Here is a 23,947-nt window from a genome sequence, read left to right on the forward strand (position 1 = left end):
AAATTTACTCTTGTGGATTAAACAAAATATAGACCAAATTAGCGGTTGGCATAATGGTGAAGATGATGTAATCAAGACGGGTTATTAGATATTGTCCTGTTGGCGATTATAATGTTAATCATTCTTCCAAATAGGAGGCAGATCTTCTTCTTCATGTACTAGACTGATGTGAATAAGACAGGCTGGGATTAATTAATTCTCTTCTTTGGTATGTCACCAAAAGAATGGTAGGTGTGTTCTTTCATACCCTCGAAAGGTCAAGCTAGTTAGGCCTCCTGTGAATGATCAAGAGAATCATGTGGCCTTGGTCGCCAGGGTTCTCCTCGTATTTTACTTAAGGTCGTCCTTTCTGCCATTTCTCCTCTAAGCAGCTCCGTCTCCTCCAGTTTAATTGCTGACCTTCTTCCAATTAAAGTGACGAGGACAGGAGTTGGGAAATCACTTTTGTATGACTGCTGTAGAGGAGCTGGTAGGAACCATACAGTACTATGCATAGTTTACTTCCAAGGACCTTGACTTTCTTACAATTTTTTAAAATGGTCTTGATCAGTAGCCCTTCAGCTTTCTGAGGGTCTTTCAAAGTTTTTCTTTGGATATTTGCTGATTTCCACTCATTTTCAGTCCAGTCCTTATACTGACCATTTTTAGAAGGTTTATGTATTTATTTAATAATATGTGCTATCACTTATAATGCTGAGATATGAATCATCAAAGCCTGAAAAAAGAAACATCACTCAAGTAGTGAGCCAGTTTTCTGTCTATACATCAAAGACAACTTGGCAAAGAACCCATTTTAAATTGTATCTGTAGGATAGATGATGGATCTTTAGGCACTCTGTTACTCTTAGCCTCTAATAAAAGCATTTAATGTGTAACAGTTTCTTCAGTTGCATCTATAAAAATGTACCAAGAATCTATCATAGTTTGACAAATATAAAGCAGTATTTTGGTAACAAGAACTATTAGCTGAATACTTGGCGTATCTCAGCATAGTGTGCATTATGTAAATAAAAAAATCAGAAGGAACTGCTCAAGTGGAGGACAAAAGAATCGATCTAAAACAGATCAACTGTATGTGACAGTCATGTCCTTAAGAGGTATTAAAAAATTCAGCAAAGACCTGAAACAAGAACTGAGAGATGCATCTTGGCCTTCGGTTGATCCATATTTCCCATTTTCTTAGCGATAGATAGATAGATAGATAGACAGATAGACAGACAGACAGACAGACAGACAGATAGATAGATAGATAAAAAATAACAGCATAAAGCATCTGTGGCATAGCAATTGCATTCTTACACGTTTTTTCTTTTCATTAGAACTTTGGAGCTTTGGTGTGATCTGAAGGCTGTTGTAAAATAGGCGCGACTACAATTTGAAATTCTTTTCTATAAATGAAATTCAAGGCAAAGTCATTTTAAATGTGTGACTGAACCAAGCGTACTCAGACATTAAGTTTGAAAGATACAGCAATTGCTTGTTGTTGAGCTTCTCCCAGTTTTCATACAAGTCACTGAGTCAGAAACTTATAATTAAACGGATTTCATATAATTTCGTTGTCAGAATAAGGATTTTAGCTCACATGGTAGTGGGATTTTAATATTTCCTGGTAATATTTAGACATTTTATTTATCAATAACAGCTGTCGATATGTATGCTGATCATAACAGTGTGTTTAGAGTTTAGATGGAGTTACAATCTTAGTAGCAGTATAACTAGTTTGCATTTCTCTGTGCTGTGCTGAAAAAGTCACTGTTTTCTAAATCAAACAGCATGGGGTGAAAGTGCCGTAGTGTATCAGAAACCACAGGAGCTGTAGAGCATTTCCGATGCTCAAGCACAGGGAAGCTTTCAGCTAAAATCTGATGGAAAACTCGAGATGCATGCATGACTCCATCACCGAATATGGTTATGCAGGTAAAGCCGACAGAACCGCTTCCATTTGACAGTGACATCATGTACCAATTCTTGGAATGAGGTCTAACACGGGAGCAAAGGAAAACAGACTCAGGAGCTTGAGACTTGGTCTGTGCCATGACTGTGCTTTGAAAAATTCATGAGTTTCATTGTTTGTTTTTTTTTGTTTTGTTTTTTATTGTCACATCACATGTGCAGGCACACTGGCACAGCACATGCAAGTGAAATTCTTGTGTGCGAGCCCCACAAGCAACAGAGATGTGCAAACACAACAACACAAACGAGCAAAATACAAGAATGGCCAACCTGAAACTAATAAATATATGTACAATATATAATAGTGTATGCATTTCTGGATGTGTATACTAAATATTTTCCTACGTGTGTGTGTGTGTGTGTGTGTGTGTGTGTGTGTGTGTGTGTGTGTGTGTGTGTGTGTGTATACACATTTTTACAAATTAAATAGTAAAAAAATAAAATAAAATAATAATAATAATAATAATAATAAAATATATAAAATATACAGAGTTGAATATGTGCAAAACAAGTGGCATTTATATACAGTGTGGAGTGCATAATGTTGAAGTTCCAGTAGTGAAGCTGAGGTGTCTATGACGTGTTCAGCAGTCTGATGGCCTGATGGAAAAAGCTGTCTCTCAGTCTGCTGGTACGGGACCGGATGCTGCAGAACCTCCTTCCTGATGGAAGCAGTCTGAACAGTTTATGGCTGGGGTGACTGGAGTCCTTGATGATCCTCCCCGCTTTCCTCAGGCACCGCTTCCTGTAGATGTCTTGGAGGGAGGGAAGCTCACCTCCAATTATCCGTTCAGAGCACCGCACTACTCGCTGGAGAGCTTTGCAGTTGTAGGCGGTGCTGTTGCCATACCAGGTGGTGATGCATCCAGTGAGGATGCTCTCAATGGCACAGCGATAGAAGGTCCTGAGGATGCGGGGGCTCATGCCGAATCTTTTCAGTCTCCTGAGAAAGAAGAGGCGCTGCTGCGCCTTCTTCACTGTTTTGTTTGTGTGTACTGACCACGTAAGATCCTCAGCCAGGTGTACGCCAAGGAACCGGAAGCTGCTCACTCTCTCCACAGCAGCGCCGTTGATGGTGATGGGGGTGTGTACTTCTCTGCACCTCCGGAAGTCCACTATCAACTCCTTTGTCTTTGCGACGTTGAGGGTGAGATGGTTGTCTTGACACCAGTGGGTCAGGGCGCTGACCTCCTCCCTGTAAGCCGTCTCATCACCGTTGGTGATAAGACCCACCACTGTAGTGTCGTCCGCAAACTTCACAATGATGTTGGAGCTGTTAGTGGCTGTGCAGTCGTAGGTGTAGAGTGAGTACAGGAGAGGGCTCAGTACACACCCCTGTGGAGCACCAGTGTTCAGTGTGATGGGGGATGAGGTGATGCTGCCCAGTCTGACCACCTGGCGTCTGTCAGACAGGAAGCTAAGGATCCAGCTGCAGAGGGAGCTGCTCAGTCCTAGATCCTGCCAAATTTTGTTGCCAAATTGCCAAGGTTTTGGAGCTGTGAGAGCACCTCTTGTTAAATTCAGAATTTAAATGAACTGCAGATCTGTTTCACTGATACTTTTATTCACCAATTTGGTTCATTTAAAGTAATTTGTTTTAAACGTAGCTTAAAATGTAATATTTTTGAAAGGCTTTTGTAGCTTAGCTTGCTACGTTAGCTTCAGTGTCATTTGAGGTAATGTAGAATAACTGATGGCTTACTCATATGCTTCCCAAGTAGCACGTTCTAAGCTGTGTAACAGCCTCTGTTATAGCACCACCTGGTCTTCTTTTTTTAATGAGCAGTGAGTAAATCCACAATATGTTCTTAGTGAATGTAGAGCAGTGACACGCACCTGTCCCTTTAGCCAGGTCTCCCTGCTGGAGTCTCAAATACTTCTCTTTTGTGACAGCCATCAAATATCTCATCAAATATGAACACTTTAAAGTACTCCTTGGTCTCACATCCAAACCCATTTGGTAAATGCAATTTTTCAGTGTACAAAGACATGTTTTAACCTAAACAACGACCTGTTTCGAAGTTAATCAGTTAGTTTTTAGTGGCTGAATCTAACCGGTGAATGAAACCAAGGGTAAGCAGCAAGTTAAAACAATAGAAACAAACTGCAGCACTACTCCCACAACCTGTGCAACTGTTGGATCAGTCTACGTTCCACATGCATTACTTGCACAGGGTGATGTGCTATTTGATAAAAGCTTTGCCAAAATTGGGGTAATGATGTACTGGAGTAGCAGATTTGCTAACTGAGCTGAACCTCCATCAAGGATGGTGTTTTGGACCTGAGGCCTGGAGGGCTTCTTGGAGGAAAGCTGGGCCCTGTTTTGATCTTTGTGGGTGATGAGGAGTCTCACGGTGCTGGTGGCGCCTTTAAACCTTCACCGTACACCAAAATCTGTTGGCTGTTACCTCCTCATGTTCTTCTGATGACTCCCTGTATGAGTTTGCTTTGCTGAATGCACTGATGTTAACCTACACGTAACCTAGAGAATTTGTGTGTGTGTCTCGGTGTGCAAACAGTCCACATATTCCTACGTTTTTCTGTATGTCTCTGTGTATCCCTGAGCCTCTGCTTGCCTTTTTTTTCTTCCCCCTCACGCACTCATGCTCTCTTGTGCTTGCGCGAACACCATCAAAGCCTGCCACCCCGCCGCTCTACTCAATTACACACCCAGGCTTTTAAAAAGACACCCTCAAATCCGGCTCCCGCGTCTCCCAAGGTCAACACTGCTTATTCCTTGTGGCATTTAGCAAAGGGAGAGGATTACACTGGTACGTATGAACCAGGTATTGGCTGTACATTATAGCCTTAACAAGAAGGAAAAAAACCAGCCTGCTTTGTGGGCTCGTCTCTTCACAGAGCCCTTGAATTTCTCACTATCCAAAACATGATTTTAGGAACTACGTGGGTTTGTTGTGTGTTCAGTTTTGAAAGCCATCGGGGGATTTCTTGTGCCCGGAGGAGGCAGTATAGCAAAGGGAAAGTAGGCTACGGTGCAGATTGGAGGTTTTTTGTCTAAATGATTAGTGGAGATTGTGGGATATTTTCAGATGCTTCACTGGCAAACATAACGCTCTAAACACTCTTTATCAAATGGCATGCATTGTGCTCCAAATGTATTTGGACAGGACCTTGTTTCTGTTAGATTTTAGTTCTTTGGTGCAGGGAAGGCTTTTAATTTTAGACCCATCCATATCAAATTGTTAAAGAAAAAGCGCTTTTTGAACAGCTGTGTACGGCAACAACGCAAAAGCAGCGAGAAATCGTTTTCTGTAGCCTCCTGACACAAATTCAGAGTTATAGAAGTTTTATGCCAGAAACATGATTCCACTTAGAAGTGTTAATACTGGGAATACCCGCTTCTCAGCGGGTCTGCTTTTTATGACACAAGTAAACTGAAAAATGTTTGTTTTCAGCGACGCGTCGTTAACAAGCCAGACGGCTGTCTGTTACTGTCTCATTTCACATTCCGGCATAATTAACAGCTTAATCAGGAAAAGAGCTTTCCTGATTAAGCTGTTAATTATGCCGGTGCAAAGTGGAATACATGGATGAGTAATTGTGTGAAAGTAAACATGGGTACTGGGTATCAAACGCAAATAATTAACTATCTGTCACCCCGCATCAGGACTGCTATAGTAAATGACTTTCTACTCTTCTGGAAATCCGGCAAAGACGATAGGGCTTTCACAGCTTCATATAATTTGTAGCAGGACCATAGTGGTGTTGTTTGAGGGCTGATTTGAAATTTCATACCCTTGTTTCCATGTAGTCATTTATTCAGACATGTTTTCCCATGTTTACTATAGCTGAATAATTTATGGCTGTGTGTACTCCAAGCTGAATTCTCCCTAGGATAAATTGAAAAAGAGGCTAGCTCAACGGCTGGAAGAGTACCTAAAAATAAGATGACCACTTTATTTATTAACACGTAACACATATTAAGTCCTACCGCTCGATAAGGGAGGGAAACATGGTTAAAATTTTAAGATGCCCTTTTTTTTCTTAAAGCCTTTAAAAAAAATATTAAACTTTTAAAACTTTATCAAAATCATCCAACCTTTACCTTTTCAACCTCATTTTGTTTTAAAAAACCTTTCACACACGCTATCAAAATTAAATGCTAATATCGCCCTGTAGCATTTTCTACACCTGAGAAAATGACACATAAAAGACAGAACAAAGAAAAGGAAAGCAAAGATGTGCAAACACCTGACATCTCAAGAACACAAAAATAAACATGACCCAGTTCTGCCTGTTGCATTAGAAAACTGCAGTGTATTAGAAAACACAGAGATGAATGTTAGATGGAAAACGGGGATCATTTCATTTCATTATAATAATCACATATTGATGGACTTAATATTAGCAGCGACCCAGTTAAGATCAGAGTGTTATACACTAACACGGCCTTTGTGCTTTTGACAGATCAGACTTCTGCCATAATGTTAGCTGAGGACACTGTTTTACTGTATTCATGTAACTTGGTCATGTATGTGCGTAAAGTATTTATAGGTGCACATTACACTGTATAAGATGTAACGTTTATCTTCCCGGCACAAATGCAGCTTTGGGAGCTCTGCACTTTGATCTCACCTGCTAAATTTTTATCAACTAACTTGTGTATTTGAAATGGAAGTGGAAGGTAGCCTCAGGTTCCCTGTGATTATTTATGGAATTATATAGGATATATTGACAATATATACACAATTCAAGGTCCACTTGCAAGCGTCTGGATGTCTCACTTGTGCTGGGTTGAGTTTAAGCTTGAGATCTCATTTTTGACCTTGGATAAAGTCATTTGAGAAATCTCTCACCCCCCCATCCTGAATTTACTAAAAGCTCTTCAGGAGGCTTCAACAATTAATCACAAAATCCTTGCCAGCAGATGGAATTGACTACATTTTTTACTCCAGTTATATATATCGATAAAGAAATCAAAAAGGAGAGAATATGAATAAAAAGCTGAGCCCTGTGATAAAAAATTAAACAGTATAGTGGAAACATATTGTGAAAGCCACTAAGAGACCTTGCTTTAGAGAAATCTTAACTAATGAATACTGTACTGTTTAAAAAAAAAAGGTTTGATTGGTCACCTCTTAACTTTTTTTTAAACTCTTTTTAAAAAACATCCTCAAACATAACATAGGAAGGTTCCTCTTGGGTCTGCGCATTTCTTGTTAATGAAATACATTCAGTAAAGTCCTCGGGCTTTTCACAAAGCCTAATCGCTTTCCTCACATTGCTTTAGTTTGTCCTCATCATACTAATTTAGAATTATGAGATCACGATAAGAAACTCTGTCGTAGTCCTTATTGGTCCTAGCTGTTGTAATTATGTTACGCCGTACTATAACATTTCATGCAAACGTAGTGCTAAAGCTATTGAATAGATAAACACTTTAAAATGTGCGTATAGCACTGTGGGCTAAAAGAAAGGGGCTTGCATTTCAGAGCCAGGGCTTTAAAAGCAGATTGAGAACAATTAAAGCATGTCAAAGAGTGGGGCAAATAATCAAAATCTACTTTATTAAGTGATCGACATCAAAAATGATTCAAAACCACATTTGAAATCAGGACCACTTAAAAAAACTGAAAGTGAAATGTCACTCTGTGTATGCGTCTTCTCGGTGAAATGTCAGCATTTCATTTGATCTGGCCCAATCCTATCTGTACACCAATTCTACCACCTCGAATACGTCTGTCGGCTGTCAAAGGGCAAAACATTGATTCAGAATCTTGTAACGGTTGGAGCAGCAGACTCATAGAAATTCCCAAATGCGTCCGGAGACGCATAACTTGTGCTTGCTGAAATGTACTGGGCATGAGCAGCTACAACTCTGCACGGTGACAACTCCACAGACGGAGGCTCAGGTGCCGCTTTCCTGTTTTTATGTGGTTTCCAAACAACCTTGGCTTGCCAACGGTGCCACATAAAAACGTTGAGGGAGCCATCACTCTCCCAGCAGTTTGATGGATGGAAAGATAGATGAGCTGACAGATGACTACATAGGTAGCGCCGATAAGATCAGTGTCATTTTATGCACCGGGGAGAAGAGACAGAGGGAGAAGGAGCGATAGAGGGAGTAGTTCGGAGAAGGCTTCATCATAAATATTACTAATTCATTTCCCTGGAGAGCTCGGATGTAATAGAGAGAGTGTGAATGGGAGGAGACAGAAAGAGAGAACGGGGAGGTGTGTGTGTGCGAGTGAATACAAAACTCGGTGTGCGTATATGTTCAAGAGCGCCCTTTTTTTCCTGAAAGAGAGGAGAAAAAGAGAAAGATGGAGACGCTGAGGAAGGTGCGATAAAGTTGTCAAAGGAGTGAGACAACAGGAGGGAGCGAACGGGGAGTGGGTGAGAAATGGCTCAGAGAATGTAGAGGAAACCACAGAGAGGCTGAGGAGACAAGGAGACAAATGTGCAAGTACGGGCGCGGGGGTGTAATTGAAATGGAGGGAATCGGTAGGCATTAAAAAGGGTATTATGTCCTTTAGTGAGAATGAGACGCGCAAAAACCAAAAAAGAGGCGTAAGGACAACAAAGGGGGATGAGTGGGCGAGCTAAACGTGTACACACAGATTGACACAATGGCTTAACCTGTGCGTGTGTTCTTTATCTGTGGCTCGAGCTCCTCCTGCAGTTGTTAATGCTTTTCGGCCTCTGATACCTGCGCTCGTGTTTGTGCACGCGCCCACGCGCTTGCGCGATCAGTCAGAGGTTAGGAGACGGGATCGCACACAAGTGACAGACGTTGTCATCTCCTGTCAGACCCAGAGACGTGCACACATCCCTGCCTGCCAGCGCACGCAGACACACACAGGCGCACGCGCGCACGCATACGGACACACTCCTGACTCCCACTCGCTCTCAGTGTGTGCTCTTCACACACCCGGTACCCTTGTGTCCCTTATCACACACTCTCCCATCTGTTCCTGTTTTAAAACACCCTCAGCGCACAATCATTTTTAGTCATTGTGGCAGAAAGTGTCTGTGCTGAGAAATCCCACTCGTCAAACCATTCACTTTCACAGTCCCACCGTAAACTACTGTGGCTACTGTTAATGAACATTTGCCGTCCCCACCAAGCAATAAATTCCTCGCCTGGGGTTAATGTTGGTCATCAAAGTTTAATCATGAAGAATTATTCGCGCAGTATTAATCTTTAAAAAATAACATAAGGAGAACATGAGGGAGGGTGGTGCAGGTTAGAATTTGTGATTTGTATGTAACAGTGAAACCAGCTGGCATGAGCCAACATCATTTTCTCTTCTTATCTTCTTAGCAGTCCAATCACATTCAGCGCAATCTAATGCATATCGAAAATAACACACGTCCCCTTCAATAGGGCATCGATAATGAATTTAGTTAAATGCCATGACTAATGTGCATTTTGTGGACTAGTAATGGGCTCATCAGAGTTAGGGGACACACGCGCAGGCCAATCCGGTCCAACGCGGCCGCCCCCGTCCCCGTCGCACTGTCCAATGATCGCCACCCACGTGCTGACGTCTCCCATTGTTTGGACTGGGACGATAAAGACACGAAGCCGCCACTCTTTAGAATGCATGAAAGCAAGTCCTGGGGGCAAGTTCACCAAAGCGTGAAGGAGGGAGGAGGGAGACGACAGAACGGAGGGATGGAGACGGGGAGAGGAAAGAGGGGCGTAAAAGCAAATGGTTTTGTGGCGACAGTGATAATCAGGCTAACTAAAAATCCCTTCAGCTCACGCAGAGCAGAAGCGATGCTGGGAAATGAAATGAAGCAGGTTTTCACTGATGTGTTTAGGAGCTGCGATGCAGACACACAGATGTGCCTGCAGCTGTTAACGTACACATGTGCGTTTCTCTGCAGTTTATATGACGAGTTTAGGGCTGGATTACTGGATTTTGTTGAAAGCTGTGCGTACTGAAGCGGCCTTTAACTCACAGCTTTTAATTGTTGAGACTAAGTTGGAAATACTATTGTGTGCCCATGGACTGATATAAAGAGCAGTGATGAAACATTAGTCTGTTTGCACAAGCAGCTCTCAGCATCTTTTTTTTCTCCGTTGTTTCTTGTCCTCTGGAGGCTTCGCTGTCCTCGAGCTGCGAGGCGCCTGATTCAGCTGGATTTGGGTGGAAGATACGAGGGGGAACCCTGTTTTTAGCTGATTATATGTGTTTTAAGACCTTCTTGGAGAATTCACACGTACGCACTTGCTCACTAACACGTACAATGGCACATGCAGTGCAGCGCTTAAGCAAAAAAAAAAAAGAAAAAACACTCCGTATATGCAGCCAGCTCAGAGGCGTGAGATAGCGCCGAGACATGAAAAGCCTTTTCCTGAAATGGCTCCCTCATATCACAACGCACAATTAGGCCTGCCATTGCAGTGCCCTGGAGTCAATGGTGGCACAGTACAGAGCTCTGCTTGGATAGATTCCTCTAGGCTTTCACCCTGCTAACCGCATCGCCTGCACGTTACGTGTTCATGCGTGTGCGTGCCATGCGCCCAGCAGTTTGCGTGAGCGTTAAAGTATCAGGGTCAGCTGGCCTTGTTGGTAGTGGCTTTCTTTTTTTTCATTTTACCCCCCTTTTTTCCCCTCTCTTGCACTCTCTTGTTCTTCCTCACATATACATGCACAGCAAATGAGGCTTTACGCTGACATTAGAACCACATCAAATTGGCAGCTCCTATGAGGAATCAGCAGGCAGAGCTTCCCCCTGATGAGGTTTTCTGAAGCAATCCCGTGCAGCCAACAGAGCCTCTGAGCAGAGATTCATTGCGCAGTAATCATCCTATACAACACGAGGTTTCCAAAAGACCTACATGTAGGCAATCCGGCCCGAGAGGCTCTTACATTCTCCACACTTTTCCTGCCATCGCAAGAGGAGAAACTTGGAAATTTAAAACTTAATTAAACTCCCCAAACAGGGCCTTTTCCTGTCCCTGCTTCCTTTTTGTTAGTTTGTGTATCAGCTCTGGCTTCTGTGGAAATTAGGTGAATCCATCACACCTTTTCCAGCAACTCCCGGGCCCTTTGCTCGCAGGGAAAGCACAAAAAATGCAAGGCGACAGGACGCAAAGAGACTGCCTTGACAGTTTTTTTTATTTTTTTATTTTCTGCATTACTTTTTCATCTGACCTGGCAGTGTGCCCCCTCACGCAGAATAATAGGAGCTAAAGCCATTCTCTTTTTGCCGAGCCATCAGTGAGCCATGGAGAGCCGGAGAAGAGGAAGTGATTTCCATGTTAATGGGAACCTTCTCAGCAGCGTCTAAACCTTTCCCTTCTTTCCTTTCCTTCCATCAGTGCTTCCTCGCTTGCCGTCTGCTTTGTGCTTACCTGGCTTTACCTGCTGTCGTTCCTGTGCGCTCAGTCGTTGTGTCTTGCAAAGGTACCTTTCACCTCCCAGTCCCTGTTTACTTCTTTCTTCGTTCCCTCTGCAGCACTCTTTTTCTCTCTGTCGAGCTTGATGAATGGAGTCGCTGGACTGTGAGCGCTACATCCTCAACAGGGTGTGGCAGGCCATTGCTAGCTATCTCACATTAATGCGAGTGTGTGTGTGTTTCTCTTTGTTTTTTTCTTTCATTTACCCTGCCTCCTGTGGTATACATGGGCAAATCCTGCCTCAAACTCTAGGCCATAAAAATGGATTCTTGGAAATGAATTGGACAGATAAGAGCACTCTTCCACAGTCTCTTAAAATCCCTTTTCCCCCGCTACTGCAGAACTACATTGATGTCCACTTGGCTGAACATTTACAATCCCCACCCTAACCCTTTGAGGATCCCTGAGCAGCCAAGTGAACATGCTCCCTGAGGTTTTTTTTTTTTGCCACCCTCTCCTGCCCTCACCACACTCTTGACCCTATTCTCCCTGGGATCCTCAAAAACACAGCTGGAAATGGGCCAGCAAGTCATCTCCCCCAAGATATGATAAGTGGCTCCATCTACTATACGGTCTGTGTCAGAAAAACGGCGGTGGGTAAACTACTCTGCCTCAGGGGTGCAAAACGAATCGCCTCAGTCCTGCATTCTCATCCCTTTTACATAAAGGCAGGCAAGGCCAAACTAAGCTCTCCCGAGACGGGTTACGGCATTCTTATAAATCATAAATATACCTCGCCATATTGGGTAAACAGATGATCAGTCTGTGAGCAGAAGGGATACAAAGTAAACTTTGTAGGATGCAGGAGACAGACGTGATGCCAAGATGGACCCTGCGGGGCCTTGCTGAAATCTGCAGCTTCCCGCTGTTTGAATGGGTTACAGATAGATAGGAGTTTCTTATTGTTTGATGTACATCAGTGGTTCCCAACCTTTTTCATCCAACATACCCCCACAGCCCTGTCAGATGGACAGTTAAACCCATTCCCAAATTAAACTCTTCTTCAACTGGATGTGTAAAACTTTAAGTTTGACATTTCCAAATGTATTGGCAGTTAACCGTACATTTGTCAGCAGTTATTTCAGATGTTCATCCACTGCTTTTACTCCATGTAACAGATAGTCATTGGTCAGTTTTATATGTGTCTGTTTTGAGGTTATTATATTTGTGTTCCTAGGCATATTATAAGGAGCTTTATTTCTTGCGTTATCAGGTTGCTTTGAGTTATTGGTTTAGTTTAGGTTACTCTTTGCATCTGTTTCTGTTCACTACATGTTCTTGTCCTCAGTGTATTCTCAGTTATGCCTGTGGTAGGTTCCCATTGTTGTTTAGTGTGTCTACCTGTCATGTTTCAAGTCTGTCGTCTGTTTTTTGGTTTAAAAGTTCATCTCATGTCTGTGTCTTATTATGGTTCCTGTTTTATTTTGAAAGAGTCTGGTGTTCTTTGCTCATTGTATCCTGTCATTATGTTTTATTCTAGTCAGCTGTGTCCTCATGTGACGCCACTTCCCCTAATCACCTCATGTGTGTATTTAAGTCCTCAGTCTCCGTGTTCAGTGTCATGTCGTCTGCATATACCCCCCATGGTTTCCTTGTCAAGGTCATAGTTTAAAAAGGCATAGTCTTGTTTGCCGTTTTGTTTGTTTATTTATTCTGTCAGCCAAATAAAGGCTCGCTTTATTTTTGAAACGTAGTTTTGTCTCCAACGTGTCTGCTTCTGCGTCCACCTCATCTTCACACCGGCGCACCCCGCTGTGACAGCATCCATAATGTTTAGATTTGTTTGTTCTGTTGTCATTAATTTGAGAAAAATAACTAAAAACCTTTTTATTGACAGTTTTATTCCAGAACCAACACAGATTGTTGGGATGTTACACGTTGGGAGGCATGAGAGCGGGTTGGAATGAATTTATACATGTGTTTTACTGTTGACATGAAAATCAACCTAACAAAGCGTTATGTACGGTAAATCTGTTCACTTTCAGATCCTGAATCACTTTGGAAAACACTGTTAGAATTAAGGTTATGGTTAACGTTAGGGTGTCTGCTCTAAGCGTGTTTTATTGGATTCCATTGAGAACCCAGAGCGTTTCATAAGGACGTGGAGGGGTACTTTTTGTGTTACTATGTGACGCCTTGGGCGTGGCAAATCATCGTTATGTTACGCGTTGGGAATGATAATGCTCTGACTATCCACACTATCAGCCAATTATGTTTGCTACTGTTTACTGTCAGCCAGCTATTCTAACCGTTTAGTCATTTTCAAAAGCATATATGGTTCCATGTGCTCCTATTTTTTCATTGCTTTTAGTTGACTTGTTAATTATAACAGTTTAGATGATCCTTCCATTTACTTCTGGCTGCTGCAGAGACACGTCTGTGGTTGTACACACGGCTGGTTTGAAAAAGAAGAGTAAAGCAGTAAATACAGGGGTAGAGACTGAAGGAAGACAGAAGACTCGTCCTGCATTTATCCACATATACTTGCTTGGAGGAGGAAGCAGACTTTCATCAAAACTCTAAACTATTCTGACTTGAAAGGTGAAAGGAAACATCCACAGTCTGGGCTTCAGATGAAAACATCTGTCTGTTTTTTTTTTTTTTTATCTGTAGGTGGTGTTTTTCTCTCTCCAGACATCGTTGAAGCTGTGCATCTGCGCAGTCATAGTTATTGCACAACTGTACGAGAACTCCCGTGTGGTTTAGCCCGTGTGTTGTAACTGCTGCACTTGCAATTAAGGGTTCAATTCTCATCAGGCTCATTTTGCAACAGTGCAGAGTAAACTGCTTTTCATAGAGTGTGCTAAACAGGAGGGAAAATATTTCTCAAAAGTAGTCTCATAAACTCTTTAAAAACATATTTTCTATATTGTTGTGAATGACAGTTTTTTTTTTTTGTTCTCAGTATACACATTTATTTTAATTGAGGCAACATCTGCCAGCACCATTATTAATAAGTGTAAAACAATGATAATTACGATAAAAACACCAGGTGGAATTCACCGTCTGCTTCTCTTCTCTTTGTATTAGGAGGTACTTGCTGATGGTGTCTAGACAGACATATGTACACGTGTACAGTGGAATCAGAGATATTTGTTAATTATGTTAAGATTCTAAAGATTGCAAGTTGTGTTAAATATTTCTCATTTTTTAATTTTGCAGGATACAAAAGCAAACACATATTTCTTCCACAGAAATGCAAACGTTGCAGCTTGATGGCAAGTGGCCAAATGTAACTGGGCAACACTATGAGAATGCCATAGCCAACTTTTTAATTGGAAAATAGTCTGTAATTGTTTGTACAGGTCCTTATATAAGAAAGATGAGCAGATGTTGTTGTACATGTAGCTTGCTATCGCCAGTGTGTGAATGTGTGTGTGAATGGGTGAATGACTGAATGTAGTGTAAAGCGCTTTGGGGTCCTATGGACTAGAAAAGCGCTATACAAATGCAGGCCATTTACCATTTACAGTAACGTCTGTGTTAGGTTCTCAGTCATCCAGATCATGGTTGCCTTAAGAGCTTTAGAGAGAAGGTGACTGGACTTATTTAAGTTTCTGAAAGCTTCTTCAGTTCTGCAAACAAAAGCTTAGGGGGTCCCAGGTCTTTAATCCCTTTGGGGGTGGCCATTGGTCCACTATTTATCATGTGCTTCATCACATGATTAAAGTATTAAAATAGCACATGCTGCCAAATTTACAGTTTAAACCTTTTAGAAGATGTGCTATTCCCAATTGAAATGAGAGAACCTTTTTTGGGGGGACCGTCCTCTTAGTCACAGAGAAAACTGTGGTGATTATAGCTCTAGAACTGATGCAAGCAAAGGCATGTGTTAGCCCTGTGATGAACTGGCATACTGTCCAAGGTGCATCCATCCTCTCACCCAGGGTCAACTGCCACCAACCTGTGACCCAGAATTAGATAAGCAGTTTACAAAATGTAACCCTGGATGGATGGTTGTCTGTCTTTGTGCTTATGCCAGGAACCAGGTTGCCTCTCAGGCCAATAATCATCATAAGTGCCTCTCACAAGAGGTGTAAGGAAGTCCCGTTTCTTCGTCGTTACGTGCATAACAAATAAGAGTCCTCATTGCATTTCCCAGCCCTGCTGACATTACTTAATGCATTCAATCACAGTAAATTAATTTGCAGAAACAATAATCTACAGTGTTTAATTTAGGTGCTGACAGCTGTTTTGTGGGTCTTCTTCTCCGCGGACTCACAAATGGATGCTTCTTGTCTCAAGAGGAAGCATTTCTCATCTCAGCAAATCTATGTCCAGCCTGCAGCCTGCCTCCAGGCTGGGACAACACTGTGTATTCATTAAAGCTGACCTCTGCATTTGCCTGCTCTTCACTGGTATATCACGACTGAAAAACCCCCAACAACTTTAACTAATTTCGTAGCTCTAATGTGCGCTTGTATTTGCAGAAGAGTAATAATGATTGCACCGATAACATAAACAATTAGGTAATAGGCAATAATTTCCAATAATTGTTAGTCCCTAATTAAGTTTTACATCTTCAGAGACGGAGGAAATGAAATGAAAGGAGAAACTAATTAAAATGGAGGTGGCTAATACCAGCGTGCTTTTTATCCTTTTATTTTCTCTATCCCTCTATTTCTTTTGCTCTGTATTAATATTTCATCTAAAGTTCAGTGCTTTCTGCTTCAATAGACAGTAAAATCACTGCTGGAAACATAGCTCTCAGTCACATCTCTCTCCCTCTCTATCTTTGTCTCTCTCTCTTTTTCACCTCCTCACTCGCAGCCCTCCTTTGTTTCCTTTCACTCTGTTTTTTTCCTTCGCTTTAGCTCTTGCCGTACATTTTCCGGTATCTCCCGTCTCTCACAGTATCTTGTAGGTGGCGGCAAATGTCAGCAGTGAGTCTAACTGGTCTAACTGCACACTCTACTTTCCCATCTCTCAGTCACATCGTTCATTCATCCAGCCAACCAACTAGAGAGCCTGCTTGCACTTTGTCGTTTTATCATTTTGTCAGTGGCGCTCAAGAGTCAATGTAAAGCTTTTTAGCCACCTGATATCCTGGCTGGGCCGCAGCTGGCGCTTGCTTTCTCTTTATAACCTTCAAAGTGGAATTCATTTAAAATGAATACAGAGCAGGTGACTTTGAGCAATACTTAAAGAAAGTTGCTGCAGAACACTTGGTGAATTGTTCGTATGGCTTCTTCCTGCATCAACATAAAAAAGGCATCATTGTGGGATTGATGCAAGGTGCTGGGAGTCAACATTGTTTAGCAGTGAATGCACTTAGGCACCTGGGTGCGCCCACGCTGGCATGGAAGCACAGGCATTCACATACTAATGGATTAATGGACACACGCTCAGGCACACCCTGCCTTTTCCTCCTGCTGCATATGGCATTCGAACAGAGCTCAGTAATGGCTAATGGCCTACCTCTCTGCGCAAGGCAAGTTAAGCAGCAACATGCCGCGCTTATACCCCTGCAGCCTGTAACCAAAGAGATCCGTTTCATTATTAACCCCATTAGCACTGAGATAGAAGGTGCCACTTTCACTTTCTCCGCTGCCACTTGCAGTTTAATTTAACCCCCTAGTGGATCGGAAAGAATAAAAATTTTTGCCTAGGCAGCAGATGCGGCTCTGTTTTCGTCTCTTCATCCCTGCGTGAGCTATCACGTGTCGTGATCGCGCTTAAATTACCCTCTGCGTGCCTTGATCCTGCCTTCCGTCTCTCTTTGGCCTTTTTGCCTTAAGCCCTCTTGGGTATAAGTGCCTGCATGATGGACTCCCTCCACCCCCTTAAATGGATGCAGATTTTATTCAGGCTATTTCCAAAACCAGTCCATGCAGTTTAGCCAGCTAGACATTTTTTTAATGACTCCCCTAACTCGACTCTTTGCACCACCACCACCACCTCCACCACAAGAAACAACCCTCTGCTTTAGATAAGATGCGGTGGAGTCACATCCTCTTATTTTTTATTCCCACTCAACCCCCTGGCTCCTTCACTCTCCCCTCTGTGCTTTTCCAGCACAGGCCCCCGATCCGCGCTTGTCTTCAAAAAGTGCTTCCCTGCTGGGTTTTCACCCTCTTCATTCCCCTCTCTTCCCACCCCCTCTGTCCCTCTCGTGTTGCATCTTCCATTTCATGTGTGCCTGTCCTCCTTACAGTCACCAGCTCTTCCCCTTCCCCCTCCTCTCACCATCCAGCGGTACGTCAATTTAAGCCTATATTAAACTACAACCAATCTAATTAACTCTCACCGCCTGTCATTTTGCTTCATTTCCACATAATCCCCCATGCCAGCATGATCCCAATTCATCCAATCAGCTGCAAAAAAAGTGGCAGTCCCCAGACGACTGTAACATCTCTCACCGAACTCCCGTTTGACAGCAGTCATGGGGAAACAGAGCAGCCCCGTAGGTGAGAAAGAGATGTGAAAAGAGTGTGGTCTTATCTGTGAAGGAGTGCCCAAAATACAGCACAGGAGGGCTTTCGATCCTTCTCTCCCAGGCACAATTATGGCCAGCTCAGTGGGACGCATCTATATTAGTGAGACATGATGCATTGAACCGGCGTGACCACGCTGTTTGCTCGCAGCCCACTCTAATGACTTTACCTGCGCGAACAAAGGCAGAGGACGGGGCACAGCCCCTCTCCATTTCGATCCGACGTGTGATTTTTATCAGGAAACCTGTGCTGCTTTTTGAGGTTCTTTATGTGAGGAATGAGCTGGGAATCTCTCCCTGCCACTCACCATTTCTTTCTTCTCCTTCTCCCCTGCTGAATCGCCTCTTTCTTTCTTTTCTCCCAGTCCATCACAGGTGGAAATGATGTATGACTAGTGTTGCCAGATGCTCTCCTGTGTGAGCAGAAAGCTGATAATGACTTGGTCTAGCCTACTTTACTGGCATCACACCCCTTTTGTCACTCTCCTCTGGAGCGCTCCCTGTGTGTGACAAGTGTGCATGAGAAAGAGCAAGGCTGGGGGACTGCTGGTGTGTATGTGTGCAAAAGGGACTGCCGTACACAGCTTTGCTGTACAAAAACCCGATCAATAGAAAAGACCGTCTCTGACTTGTAAATAACTTCCCTAATTTGCTGTCTCATTAGCAACAGGCCTGTTTATGTTCGAGTTGTCTTCGTCTCAGCCTTCTGGTGCTGTGTCAGTCCCAGATGGTAGGCATGGTAGTCACACCACATAAACTGGCATTTAGCATTGATTCATTGGCACACGCTGTCCCTTTTAGTGGGCAGACCCCTGCAGGGCCACGTGGGAGTAGCCTTACTCTGTTAACGGCAGATTTTTTTTTTTTTTAAATCGCTGTTTCCTAGTTTAATATGCACACGTTAGGGCTCGGGAATGTTTCACTGTTGCAGGTTATTCAACAAGTAAACACCTAATAGAACAACTGTACAGTATGTGCGAGCTTTATCACCCTGCTGTAACATCCTCCGCTCCTCAAGCAAGGCTTTCAGCCAAACTGAGGAACCTGGCTGCAGGAAATTGCTCCCATTCAGCCACAACTGCATTAGTGAGGTCAGGCACTGATGGTTTTTGATAAGGCCTGACCCACAGTCAGTGCTCTAATTCATCCTATGCTGGAAGGTGCTGAGGTCAGGACTCTTTCCCATCAACCTGGGAAAATTCTTTCTTTATGGACCTGCCTGTGCAGAAAGGCACCTCTGCATTGAAAGGAGAAACATGGAGCTTTCTCAAACTGTTGCAAAAATAGTATGTTATGATTAGGGATGGGTATTGTTTAGGTTTTATCCGATACCAGTACCAAATCTGTACTTTTGAAACGGTGCCGGTGCTTAAACGGTGCTCGAACCAGTGCTTAAAGAATGGAGAACACAAAATTGGTCCAAAAACCTCTCATGTTCAGCTGTTTTTTTGTAAAAAGATAACAATGTTAGCCTTTTCTGCAGCTATAGGGAATATATGGTATCACTCTTGGCTGGAAGCAGTGCTTAAACAATGGAAAAAACACAAACTTTGTCCAAAACCTCTCATGTTTAACTGTTTTCCACTTTTTCTTTGGTCATTTTAGCCTTTTTGCCCAGGGTGAAGGGAGCATCTGCCATCAAACAAGAAGACAGCCGCATGTGACTACGACGGTGTTTGCTAGTTCACCTTACATGCATTAATTTAATAACGTGGTTAGCCTACTCAACGTAAATTACACACGGACAACATTAAGCTACTCACGCAGAAAAGAACGGCTGCTGCTGCCATCATCATCCTCATCATTTCTGCTACACTGGCAGGGCTAGGGGCCAGGACTCTACTCTTCGGGTTATTGGGGGGTGTTGCTAACTCCGGGTCCGATAACAGGCAACCCACCCGCAGTAGATGTGCCTGGTGTGAGGTCTTGCAGCAAGCTATCAAACACGGCGCATTTCTCGGCTTTTAACAAAATGCTATACGTCGCCAGGTGTTTCATCAGATTCGAGGAGTTACCTCTTTTGCACCGTATCACCTTAAAGCACTTGTTACAGGCTGCTGAGTTTGCATCTTTTGCTGTGAAGTACAGCCAGATTTGACCGCTTTGCCTTGGGCATTTTTAATCTGTAGCTCTGCTCTAAAAGAACGTACGTACCTGGGCCCGCCTACTATCCTTGGAAAGGTAAAATGATTGGCTAGAATCCAAAGTGTATGACATTTCAGGAAAAAAAGCACCGAAATAAAGCACCGAAATGTGCGCTGGTTTTCGGTCTGGTTACTACCGTTTATGTCTGGCACCGGATACCGGTACCCATCCCTAGTTATGATGTGATATGAAAACTTGCTTTGTTAAGGAAACCTACCTAGCTCAAACTTTGATTAACAGCCTAATGCTTCAACCACAGTAGGTAAAAACAGGTAAAAACAATGGTTGGACACTGCCAAAATTACTGCGACTACAGGTTTGTTGTGTGCAGGGTTTTTTTTCTGAATCCAACTTTCTTGCAACATTTTGGGAAGGCTCCATGTTTCTTGTTTCAACACATCAGTGCCCTCGTGCACAAAGGGGGGTCTATACAGAAAGAATCTTCACAGGTTGATGGGAAAGAGTCCTGACCTCAGCTACTTCTTGCAGTCTTGTTACCTCTGAATGGCTCCTTTGAAGATGGGGACCAGGTTTGCAACTACTCACGGTCAGCCACCATCTTCAAAGAGACTTTGGTGCATTAAGATGACAAAACAGCAACAAGACAGAGTCGGTCTGCCATCAGTTTGTGATTGAAGGAGTCAAATTGGCAATTACATGCAACCTATTTCTGATGACATTCCAAATATATACACAGAAATACACATAAAGTACTCACAGTGAGAGTCCAGCCAGAAACTCACAGATTTAAAAGAGAAATTCATAACATTCCTCCACAAATAGTGACGTGGTTGCTGCAGGGTGGTGATTTAACTCCAAAACGACATAGGCACTTAAATTTGAAATGAGTTGGGTTTTTAAAATCCAAGATAAATCTTTTTTGTAAAAACATTAACCTGATCACGTTCTTTCTTCTTCATCATAGGAGAGGACAGCTCCAATTTGAATTTGTTGAATTATTGGCCCGCCGTTTCGTTTTTGTGTTATTAAGCAACAGGAAGCTTGACGTTTAAATCATCGTGCACCGCTTGAAGGGACGTTTTGCCTGCCTGTCACGTCAATGCATTTTAAGCTATCTACTTGTCATGTAACACTTTTGGTCCACATCTCGAAAATAACCTTAATTTGCCAACACAGAGAGCAGAAATTGCATTAGCGATGGTGGCCTGGGCTGGAAAACACTTCTTTTTTTTTTGATGCCAAGGTCAGCAGTTTGACTCTTTGTCCTTGCCAACACAGGTAATGATTTTACTTTTTTATATTTTAACTCCTAAAAAGGAACAGTGAGAGCAGTAAGAGTGAACCAAAGCAGTAAAATTACAGTAAAATTACAGTGAACAGAGGCTAAAATCTCTGCATGCAGAGATGCAGGAGGTTCCTCAGAACAAGCTACTTCTTTCACAGGTTTTTTGTTCCTTTCTAATAATATGTATATATATATATATATATATATATATATATATATATATATATATATATATATATATATATATATATATATATATCCATAGGTCCCTCATCCTATTCATGTAGCCCCTTCCGCCGGGGTTGTTAATGCAGCATGATGTTAATGCAGCACTACGGGCAATACCTACAACCACGATTACCGACACTAACAAGCTGATCTACAATACGGCAGCAGTGATCAGTGAGATGCTTGGCTACAAGTTGAACAGCCACAAGGGGCAGTACCCTCCATGGAGAAGGAGGCTAGAGGGCAAGATCAAAGTAGCACGGAGGGAGGTTAGCCAACTAACGGAGTTGCAGAAAGGTGCGACAAATAAGGTGCCTAAGAAATACAGCAAGTTGTCCATACCTGAGGCCTTGGAAACTGCCAAGCAAAGACTCACAGCCTTGGCCAGCCGCTTGAGGAGGTACACCAGAGAGATAGAAGGCAGGAGAATAAACCAGCTGTTCTCCACAGAACCAGCAAAGGTGTACTCTCAGTGGCAAGGGAACAATAAGAGAACAGCACCACCAAGGCTGGAGACGGAGCAATACTGGAAGAGCATATGGGAGAAGGATGCAACCCATAACGGCAATGCTCAGTGGCTAGAGGATCTGAGGGCAGACCACAGCGACCTCCCTGAACAGGGTCCAGTAACCATCACAGTGGCAGATATCCAAGAAAGGGTCTCCAGTATGAAGAGTTGGACAGCACCAGGGCCCGACATGGTTCACGCCTACTGGCTGAAGAAGCTGACTGCACTCCACGAGCGTCTGGCAGCACAAATGAACCAGCTGCTAGTTAACGAAAGACACCCGGAATGGCTAACTGAAGGCCGGACGGTCCTGATCCCCAAGGACCCCAAGAAGGGACCGGTCCCCTCCAACTACCGACCAATAACCTGCCTCAGTACTACATGGAAGCTCCTGTCAGGCATCATATCGGCTAAGATGAACAGGCACATGGGTCAATACATGAGCGGGACACAGAAAGGAATTGGCAAGAATACCAGAGGTGCAAAACACCAGCTACTGGTAGACAGAACAATCAGCCGAGACTGCAAGACCAGACTGACCAACCTGTGCACTGCCTGGATTGATTACAAGAAGGCCTATGACTCAATGCCCCACAGCTGGATACTGGAATGCCTAGAATTGTACAAGATCAATGGGACCCTAAGAGCCTTCATCAGGAACTCAATGGGGATGTGGCGTACAACACTAGAGGCCAACTCCAAGCCCATAGCACAAGTTACCATCAAGTGCGGGATCTACCAAGGAGATGCTCTGTCCCCACTGCTGTTCTGCATAGGCCTGAACCCCCTCAGTGAGATCATTAACAAGACTGGCTACGGATACCGACTACGGAACGGAGCAGTTGTCAGCCACCTCCTGTACATGGATGACATCAAGCTGTATGCCAAGAGTGAACGAGACATCGATTCACTGATCCACACTACCAGGCTATACAGCAATGACATTGGAATGTCGTTCGGACTGGAGAAGTGTAGTCGGATGGTAACAAAGAGAGGGAAGGTAGTCAGAACTGAGGGGATTGAACTACCAGAAGGCAACATTGCAGACATAGAGGACAGTTACAAGTACCTGGGGATCCCGCAGGCAAATGGGAACCATGAAGAGGCCGCTAGAAAGGCTGCAACCACCAAGTACCTGCAGAGGGTCAGGCAAGTCCTGAGGAGTCAGCTGAATGGTAAGAACAAGATCCGGGCCATCAACACATACGCCCTGCCTGTGATCAGGTACCCTGCTGGGGTAATAAGCTGGCCAAAGGAGGAGATAGAAGCCACTGACATAAAGACAAGAAAGCTCCTTACCATGCATGGAGGGTTTCACCCCAAGTCCAGCACCCTGAGGCTGTACGCTAAGCGGAAGGAAGGGGGCCGGGGACTGGTGAGTGTCAGCACCACAGTCCAGGATGAGACAAGGAACATCCAAGAATACATTGGGAAGATGGCCCCAACTGACCGAGTGCTCAGTGAATACCTCAGGCAGCAGAAACCCAAGAAAGAGGAGGGAGACGAGGAACCATCATGGAAGGACAGGCCCCTGCACGGTATGTACCACCGGCAGATAGAGGAGGTGGCTGATATCCAGAAATCCTACCAGTGGCTGGACAAAGCTGGACTGAAAGACAGCACAGAGGCACTAATCATGGTAGCACAAGAACAAGCTCTGAGTACAAGATCCATAGAGGCTGGGGTCTATCACACCAGGCAAGACCCCAGGTGCAGGCTGTGTAAAGATGCCCCAGAGACAATCCAGCACATAACAGCAGGGTGCAAGATGCTAGCAGGCAAGGCATACATGGAACGCCATAACCAAGTGGCCGGCATAGTGTACAGGAACATCTGTGCCGAGTATAACCTAGAAGTCCCGAGGTCAAAATGGGAGATGCCCCCAAGGGTGGTGGAGAATGACCGAGCTAAGATCCTGTGGGACTTCCAGATACAGACGGACAAAATGGTGGTGGCTAACCAACCGGACATAGTGGTGGTAGACAAACAGAAGAAGACGGCCGTAGTGATCGATGTAGCGGTTCCCAATGACAGCAATATCAGGAAGAAGGAACACGAGAA

At 43.6% G+C, this 23,947-nt stretch overlaps 1 protein-coding gene across 2 annotated transcripts in view; it reads left to right on the top strand.

Moving 5' to 3' along the window:
* The window catches only part of cdh24b (cadherin 24, type 2b), a 115,408-nt gene that overhangs the window by 50,564 nt on the left and 40,897 nt on the right, over positions 1–23,947 (top strand). The window lies entirely within an intron of this gene.

Source organism: Diplotaxodon limnothrissa, linkage group LG18 (assembly GCF_057381915.1).
Source record: "Diplotaxodon limnothrissa isolate DT_005_m linkage group LG18, D_limnothrissa_male_GT1.1, whole genome shotgun sequence".
Classification (NCBI taxonomy): domain Eukaryota; kingdom Metazoa; phylum Chordata; class Actinopteri; order Cichliformes; family Cichlidae; genus Diplotaxodon; species Diplotaxodon limnothrissa.